Genomic DNA, 10,141 nt, shown 5'->3' with positions numbered 1-10,141 from the left:
TCAAAACTCGAATGTTTTAATATGAGGTGCCTCTATATGTCCAATCTCTAATAACTTTTAACTGTTACTGAGTGTCGTTCCAGCAACAACTTATTAGCTTTTCTTTATCCTTTGGTCCTAAATCAAATGTTGGAATGTTTTTTGGGTGCCTTGTTGTGGTTTCTTCAAATAGTATCAGTGTTATTTATATATGAATTAAACACAACACAACCTACGTAAAAAAAAAAAAAAAAAGTTAAAAAACAATCGAAAGCTAAAAAAAACTTAAAAAACTAACCCTTTTATTAAATATTTAAACATTCTCGTATTGTTTAAGATTTACATGAAGTACCTAAACAAACAACCTCTTAATATAAAGTATAAAAAATATTAAAAAAAAAAGAAAAAAACCCACCACAACACACTGACAAAAGCTAAACTTAGATCGACTTATCTACAAAAAAATGGCTAAAAACTTTAACGGAAAGAATAAAAGAAACAATAGATAGAAACCATAAAAACGACTTTGATAGCATTCATCAATACTACTAAACTAAAAATGAAACAACCCACCTAAAAATACATTTATCATTGCAGTTAAATGGAAAAAGATGATATACTAACCAAAACACACAACAAAAAGACCAAATACCCAAGAAATTGAAAAATTTAAAAATCTGAAATATTTATAAATACATTAGAAGATTTTTTATATATATTAACGATTACTTGAGATCATGGTGTTATTGTTTAACTAGAAACTAAATGTTAAATATACTTAGATCATTAATATTTATATATATATTATAATATATATATATATTAGATATTAGTAGTATATAGTATATATATATATACGTCTATTATACATACTACAGTAAAATGCAAATTGGGAGGCCCACTTATGATGCTGCTTTTTCAGTGACAAAAACCTGCTTTGCATATCACTAACGAGTTTCATAAATACAGGTGCTAACACCACACATGCAACTAAAAATAGCACTGCAACATGCATACACTCCAAAACATACAAAAATAAATAAAAATATGTGCCCTTTTAGGTACTAATATCGACTATTTTAGGTACCTTGTATTGTACTTCATGTGCAGCCATTTAGAGGTAAACCAAGGTCTCAAAGGTGAATCCCTTTTTTTCTTTTCCCTGAGAGTGTGTACTGGTATTGAATGAAGTCATTATGATTCGTGTGATTCATTATGACCTATGATATTAAAGACGAGGCTGGAGCCTGAAATTGTTAGAAAGAGCACTTTTTGACCCCTGTAAATTTCTTCATCACACCATCCAGATGTCTGTGTCCCCGGCACAGGTTAATGCGCCACGGGTCGGGATTATTTAACTATATCACAATATAGTCTGGTCAGTAATTACAGTTTATTCCACTGAGACAACACATGGCATTCACACACACACATCACACTGAAGACAAAACACTGATCCTCAGAATATTTCAATAATTTGGTATTTTACAATTCATTATAATATGTGATAATTCAATCATTTACACTCAATAACATGAAATATAAAATCTTTATTTGTTGTCTATAACATGAGCATATGACACATTTGAATAAAAACAATCAGCAAAGGAACATATTACAATGTTCCAAAAAAAAAGTTACAATATTACCATATATGAATCTAAACATTATTAAATATGTTTCTTGTGAGTATTTCATACCCATTTGCATTAAGGCCTAAATGTAGAGATTGGAAATGCATGCATGTAGTATTTATTTAGGCCCTGGATACAGGTTGAATGTATTAATAATAGATAGTCTAGGTCAGTATATCCTAAAGATCACATAAATTAATCAGTGACATGGTTTTTGTTTCCACGTGAAACCCCGTTCCAAATACACAGATTTCCTTTCTAAAACAATACATTTATGGTACAGTTTTCGTTTGCTTTATACCAGCTAAAAAATAAATTTTAGTTTTGTGTTTTTGTTTTTGTGTGGGTGTGTGTTTTTTTGTGTGTGGGTGTGTTTAAAAACCATTTGATTTAAATTAAATAATCGCATCTCAAAGGCTCTAATGAAACCCACTAACAGGGAACTTCTCCAACTTTCCCTGAGGTTTTTTCTTTTTTTCTCACTTATTTTTTCCCCTCCACATAAGCAGGTTGACCCATACAATTACAGATACAGGCTTGATTTTGATAAATATATATATAAAATGAAAAAACTTTTTCACCCTTACCATGTGAATGAACCATCTCTCTTTCTAATAAACAGGTCCACGCACCCAGTGGAAATAGAGAAGGTTAACTCATAAGTAGAGGGAAAAACAGGTGCACAAAAAGCCCAAATTGGGTGAGATGCAAATTATGCAAAAAACATTCTACTGAATATAAGGAAGGAAAGAAAAAATATAACAGAAGTCCCTACAAATAAATAGCAAAAAAAAAATTAACCCCTACCCAAAACCCTTTTTTTTTTTTTTTTTTTTTTTTCATCTTTTTTTTTTTTTTTCAACAACACTTTAACCTGAATGAAAAGGGCGAAAGAAGTAAAAAAATTAAATGTCTGCCCCCTATCACCAAAATCATTCCCGTTCCAGTTTTTTAAAAGGGTACACCCGTTCTTTCTTAAGACACCCCAACCCCAAAAATTTACATCATAAAGTTGATCTGCTACTCGCAGTATTAATTCTGCAAAGGGAAAATTTAACTACTTCTAAACAATAAATGACTTAAAGTTTATTTTACATCAAGACTGTTCCAAAATTTGATCTTTGATTGTGACACATTTCACTTTACAACCGTTTGAACCTGTTTTGTAAAAACCCAGACCTTTTAGTTCTATCTATTTTTCCTTTTGGTCTCTTTTTTGGGGGGCAATTTTTCGGTAAACTTTCCAATGAGTTTAAAAAGGTTTTTTTAAAAGGGTTAAAACTTACAAATTTCCCATTCATTCAGAGTTTTTGGGTGTAGGGATAAAGAATTATTTTTTGATCTCTTACACTTCCAGGGTAACCCCTAATCGCTCTTTTGTAAGAAAAATTGGATTAATTTATGTTTTACAGGCACTCCCCACACTTAAATACATAGTCAATATGGAATACTCAGGGTTTTATACAACAAAACATGTTCTTTTTAGTGAATTTTAAACTTTATGCAGCACCCCCTATTTTTGGGAAAACCTTTTAAACTTATATTATCAATTTAATTCCATCAAATTTTTCGTCAATTAAAACCCCAGAAAACTTAATCTAAATGTCCCTTCATTTTAATCCATTAAAACATGACGTTTCGACATTTTTTTTTTTACTACAAAATACAAAAATTTGGTTTGCTAAATTTAGGACAATCTTTTGAAATTGAACCTTCAAAATTTTTTTCTAAATTTCATCTCTTACGATTTGTAAGGACATCTTTTTTTTTTTTTTCCTGAATAAATAAAGTGGTTTCTTGCAAACAAATGCACCAAGTACTGAGACAAAAGAAATGCCCCTTTACATATAAAGAAAAGTATAGGTCCAGGACGTCCTTGGGTTACCCCACAAGTTATGTTACAATTATTGGACTCCTTTTGCATTCAACAAAACTGATTCTGTTTTTTTAATACGGGTAACCCTTTTGGTGTCCCAAACCCCTCGATACAATTTATTATTTTTTGCACAATTTTTGGTCAGCAAAACAAACGTTTTTTGAAGATCCACAAAGAGTTTTACTAAATAATGTTTTTTTATCTAAAAACATTGGTAATTTTTTTTCGTTATTTCCAATTCTGTAGCGGGTGAGGATTAGGACGAACCCCTATTGGCTGTTACTTAAATCTTAAATTCATTTTAAAATTTTTAAATTCATTATCGAAACCTTTTTAACAAAATTTTAGAGAACTGTGGAGTAATGATATTGGTCTATAATTAGAAAATTCATTTTTTTTTCCTTTTTTTAACCAGTGGAATTATTTTTTGCTTTTTCTGCAGTCTGTAAACCCTAAGAAAATTTACAATTAAAAAGTTTATAGTAAAAGGCTCAAATTACATCTAATTTGCTTTATCAATTCCATTATATCGTATAATCATTTGATTTTTATTAACACTTGGGGGGAAAATTTGTCATATGTTTTCGTTTTTACATTTTGAAGAAACCCCCACTGCCAAGTTATTGGACTTTTGCACCTTGGGTTTGTTCCATCTGAATTTGGTGACAAATAGGCCAATTTACAAAATAATTATTGATTAATTTAAATTTCAGTTTTATGCAAATATCAACATTGTTTTTTGAACTTTTTTGGGAAATTTTTTTTTTTTAACCCCCTTGCCTTTTGCAAACAAAATTTTAATGCTCCTTTTGTCTTTGTACTTTTTTTTTTTTGCCTAACAATTTAGGGGAGTAATCCTTTTTTTGCCTCTTTGTTCCACTAATTTTTTTTTATTTTTTTTATACCTAATTTAAAAAAAATCGTACAAAAAATTTTTTTTTTTTACGGGCATTTTTTCATTCAATTTTGTACCATGGATTTTTAACAGTATTTTTTGAACGAGCTTTGTTTTGGTTTTATTTTACAATTTTTACAATAAAAATTTAAATGGGGGCCCCAGAAGGCCTCATATGCAAATACTTTATCTTTTGACACTCTACCCCAGCTCGTTTTCAAACTCTCAAAAGGCCTAAAGCCTTACTAGATTTATCCCAAATTTAGGTTTAAATTCATCTCTACAATTTTAAAGATTTTTTTCTCATAATTTAAATACAGGGGAAATCCCTCAGTCTGTCAAAAAGATACCACTAAAAAATTTACCATGTATTTGTAAATATAAAAAAAATCAAAATAGTCACATGTGTGTTCCCCCCCTTGTGGGTTTTGTTACATTGGTATGATCTGTGCTTTCATGCAATTCTTAAATCACTTGATGCTGTGGTTTTCCCCAGATCTTACTAAAATCACCACACAAATTAATGATTTTTATTAATTTTAAAAACATCTCTAGGTTTTTGTCTATAAATAGTTCAACCAGGACCCTGTCCTATACACAACTGATCACATATTTTTACCATTTATTTGTTTTTTTTCTCATATCTTTCCACCCAATTTTTCCCCAACAGCAATTGTTTTTGTTCAAATTTTACTTTTTAAAATATCAAGTAGGGGCCCACACCCCCCTCCCTTTTCCTTACTCTTTTGACATAAAACATATTGTATCCCTCAATCTGGACGTCATTGATGTCAGAGTCCTTCAACCAGCTTTCAGTTATAGCAATCACTTTAAAATTTTTATCTAACTGACAAAGTAGTTCTTTTATTTTTACTAATTTACCCTTAAACTTCGATATTAAGTGTTGATAGATAATGCTTCATAAAGTCCCTTGCGGGGATTTCAAATTATTTTTGAACAGTATAATAGCTACTTTTCTTCAGGGGTTAAAGGCATGTTCATAATTTTCTAGATCATAACTTTGATCTTTGTTATTACTACGTCCATTTTTCAATGTATGTCCAAGCGTATCCAAACCCGATTCCCCCATGTCAGTCCGGCCAAGCTGGAGTCCATCTTGTATTTCTCAGTTCCTTCATAGTTTTGATGACCTGCTAAACCCTTTGCCCCCTGTTTCCCCCCGTTTCTTTCCCAAAGTCCTGTCCCAATTTTCTGTTTCCTTAGAAATCTCCCCTTTCCCTGCGATACTCCTTTTTTCTTGTAAGGTGTTGTTATATACCCATTCTTTTCCTTTCAGTTTTTAGCTTGCAAAAAATAATCGTTTTTTTCCGCTCCGCAAATGAATCGATTACTAAAGCAGACCAGTTCTCGGATTCTGGGCAATGGTGCAAGCAGATATTGCCTCTTTGCGAATTTTATATTTTTCCCTTTAAGGAAATAAACCCCCGTGCTCCAGACTTAGCTCTTCCCTCAGAGGCTCCTCCGTCGTCTCCGCTTTAGTTTCCCATCCTGGCGTAGGTACGGTGCCCGATTTTGATCCAGAATCCCAAATCCCCCCCTCCGGTATACTCCTTTTTTTCATCAATCCGGGCTGCTCCGCGTAGAGACCCCGTGCGCCCCTTTTCTCCATCATGTTTTCAATGTGCCCTTCCCCCAAAAGGGTTAAAGCAAGCTTCCTGTTGCAACGCCCATTTTTGGGCAGCTAAACTGCCAAAAAAGTTTAATGACACTTGATCTCCCCAGTCGTTGCCGCGGCTATTTTTGTTTTGGTGTTTAATGCCCCGGTTTTTCCCAAAAAATTTTAAAGCTCCAAATCACCTGAAAAGCAATATTATTTTTCCCCGTTTTTTCACAGTTTTTAAAAAAAAAAAAAATTAAAGCAGGCCATAATCCACCCAAGCGCCTCAAATCTCCCTCCCCGGGAAACCCGGAACCCTAACCATGTATAATCAAAAAGTTAATTATATTACTCAGTAATTTTGTTAATTACACTTGAACAAGGAAAACCTTAAATAAGTGTAACCATTTTCAATCACGGCATTCAATGTTTTAGACATTAAAACCACAAATGTTTTTAACCCTAATTTGCTCCCGGGGGGAAAAATGTAAAAACGTTTTAAACTTTTTTTATCGAAAAACATAACTATTTTACGGGCCCCCGCTATGTTTGTTTCATGCGAAAACGTTTCACCTTTTTGAGAACGAAGTTTTTTAGTTTGAAAGTGCGGTGTGTGTTTGTGTTTTTTAAACATCACCACACCATTAAAATAAAATATGCCCTTTTTTGCCTTTTGGAAAAATCATTTCCTCTTTGAATCTGATTTTACTGCTTTTGTATAGCAGCCTTTTTATCGTGAATCACAAAACTTTTTGCATTTTTTATTTTTATCTAAAAAAGAATCCTATGTACCGATAACGGAACGTTCTCTCGATTTTAAAAATGTTTCAAATTTTGTTCAGTGTTCTCTGCCGGAAATGTCTCAAAACCTTTGGCACAAAAAAACTTAGGCATGTAACTTTTTTTTAAAGGTTACGTAATTCAAACATTCAAAAAAGTAAACAATGTTTGTAAAATGTTAAAAGGGATGTTTTTGTAACTTTTGAAGTTCATATTCTGTTTTATCTTTTAATTTCTCTTAATTTTACAAAAATTAACAAAAGCAGAATATTACAAAAAAAAACCCAAATTTTCACACTATTAACAAAAACCATTGTAAAAACTGCTCCTTGTGACAGATTCACAAAACAATAAAACCTCAGACAGGGATTTTGTTAAAAATAGGTCGGGGTTGTGTTCACACCAACCAAAGGGTCTTCAGCTCCAGACCGCAAACTAGTTCGACAACCGCTTCACCTGAAAAAACTGGGGGTAAAACCCCGCCTCCCAACAGTCCTGGAGGAGTTTACCGCCTTTAAAGATTTTGTTCGGGCGCTTATCGTGGGTGGGTGGGTTTCCATGGGTAACAGTGTTTACAGCCTGCTGTGTTCTAACGGCACGGTGAGATGGCAGAGAAACCTGCGGGGGTAAAGAAAAGTCCGCCTCCTCAAAACAACATGCCTCTAAAAAAAGAACGTAAGTTCAACGGTTTAAAAAAACCCCGAGATTCAGCTTTATTGCTTATGGGAGGAAAAAATAATTTTGGGGGGTATGCGTTTTCCCAAACCAGGAACCTAAACTTTTTTAAAAAGTTAGAAAAAGTTAGGACAAACTTTTTAAGTTTAGGACTTACAATATTTGATATACTTTCTAAAACTTGAGAAAAAACTCTAGATTTTTTCAATTCTTTGGAAACTTTTTTAATTTTTATTATTTTTAATCCATTTCGTCCATTTTTTTTTTTAAAATTAGATTTTTTTTAAAAGGAAAAAAAAAAAAAAAAAAAAAACTTCAACACAGAATTGCAAGAATAGACTTTTTAAAAAACAGTTCAATTTTATACTTTGCAATTTTTCATTTTTCTCAAATTGCAAAAAAAAAGCAATTTGGGGGCACCCGTGACGAAAATACTTTATTTTAAACGGAGTTTACAAAAAAATTAAATTTTTGTCATTTTTACTCCCCTTTTTTCCCAAACCCTGGGAAAACCAAAGAAATTTTTAAAAAATTTCTTTTTTTTTCCATCTTTGATATAAACACCCTAAAAATATGTTTTAACGTTGAGGAAAAACATTCTTAAAACCAAAGGGTTTTCAAAATGATAAATGGAAATTCCCCAACATTCGCTAACCGAAAAATTTTTTTAAAAAATTTAAAAAAAAAAAAAAAAAAGGATTTTTGAAGGTTTTAAAAAAAATTCGAAAAATTTTTTCATAATTAGTTGCAAAACCCTCAAAGAAGGATTTTTTTTGCAGGGTAAAAACTGTTTTTGTCAACTGTAGGAAGCGATTAAAAAGGGCCCTTTATTCTCTTCTATGGTTTCCATTCCCCCAAACCCCGAGCCTTTTATTTAACGCTAAAAGAGGGGTGAATTTTCAGCTCAGCCAAAGTGATCGACTCAGAAACAGAAGTTAGAGAAAATAGGGGCCTGTTTTTGCTTCGCTCCGATGGGGCCGGTCTGATGCCTTTCCAATAAAAAATTTAAAGGGTTTTTCACCGCCCGCATGCTTGCCCTTTCACCGATGCTTTTCCCGGCTCCCTGGATCCCCTGAAATCTTTTAAAAAGGGGAAATACTTTTACTCCAATAGAAAACCCTAACTCCAAACAACATAAAGCATAAAATCTCTGGATTCGTCAGATTTACTGAACAAAAATGTTTTGAAAAAAAATGCAGAATTATCATTTTTAAATTTTGAGTTTTTTTAACCCACAAAAAAATTTTTAAAACACTAAAAATGAACAAAAACTCTGCTTATGAACTAAAAAACAAAACAAAAACCACTCGGGGAGCGCAAAAAAATAGAAAAAATTTTATAAAATACATTTTTAAAATTGCTGAAAAAAATTTTTTTTTGGCCCCACTCTGACAAAAAAAACAAAAATTGGTCTGGCATTAATATGTTGGTTTTGAGGCTCAATCTGATGAAAAGCCTTAGTAAACGTTTTAAGAGAAACCCATAAATAAGGCCAGTGTTTCGCAACGGCCCCAGAAAAGGGCTTCTCTCAAAAGGGAAAACTCTTTGGGTTTTTTAAAAAGCAAAAATGGGTCTTTCTCTCCTTTTTTTTGTTTTTTTCCACACCCGCTGATTAAAGGATAATGTGCACAAATAATGAACCGACATTACAGAGATTTTTCACTGTTTTTCTTAACAGCTTAGACTGTTTTATGAAGCATCCAGCGTTTTAATGACGATTATATAAGAAATATAAAAAGACCACTCTCTGCCCCCCGTTTATTAAACCGGGCTTTTCCCAGCCCAAAAGGGGCCTCTCAAAGTTTCAAGACCAGTTTGATGATCGCAGGCCATTCCCCCTTTTATGAAGACATAGAGCACCTGCTTAGTTTTTTTTTCATAACCGAACCGCGTTTTTGTTTTGGGTAACCACAATAATGTCAAAAAACAGTAGTTCACCCAAAATGAATGCTGCGTGCGGAAAAGACAAAAAATGTTTTTTTTGCATGACAACCCCCAAACAGATATGTCGTCCAAGAAGTCTGTTAAAAATCGTTTCATCGGAAAAGCTTTTTTATGTACAAACGGGGCCCGTAGCGGGGTTTTTGGGGGCCCCGGGTGCGGTTTGTACCAGGGGGCCCTTTTTGAAATTTTTTAAATTTGTTTTTTCTTTATTTTTTATTTGGCTTTTTACCAATTTTTAAATTTTTTTTCAAGTTTGGGGGTTCCGGGAAAAACTGATAATCAAAAAAAATAGCCGTCTTCACTGTAAAAATAAATATACATCAAAAAAAAATTTATTCAAAACCTCAAATTTCCACTTTAAATCCGTTTATTTGCTATTGTTTGATAGGGTAATAAAATATGAAAAGAACTCAGATTAAATGTCAAAAAAAATTCTCTTGATAATTCAGAAAACTTTTAGAAAGATATGTAATGGATTAAAATCAACCAAAACTTCAAAAAGTGTTAGTATGACATTTTTACCCAAAACTTCAAACTTTGTTGCCCAAATTCCCCAAGCAGTGTTTTTAGTTCAGTCTTGGTGTGAAAAGGTTGATTGTAATTAGGAAAAAAACACGTAAGCAAAACTGATGAGGTCAAAGGCCTGAATATTTTGGTCCCAAATTTTTTTTTAAATTTCACTATATTTCCATTTTGAAAATTTTTGGGTATAATATTCCGTTGCTTATTTCGCTTATTCA

The sequence above is a fragment of the Cyprinus carpio genome, chromosome A9 (genome assembly GCF_018340385.1).
Source record: "Cyprinus carpio isolate SPL01 chromosome A9, ASM1834038v1, whole genome shotgun sequence".
Taxonomy (NCBI): Eukaryota; Metazoa; Chordata; class Actinopteri; order Cypriniformes; family Cyprinidae; genus Cyprinus; species Cyprinus carpio.
The sequence above is the reverse complement of the archived record's forward strand: the minus strand, read 5'-3'. Positions refer to the sequence as shown.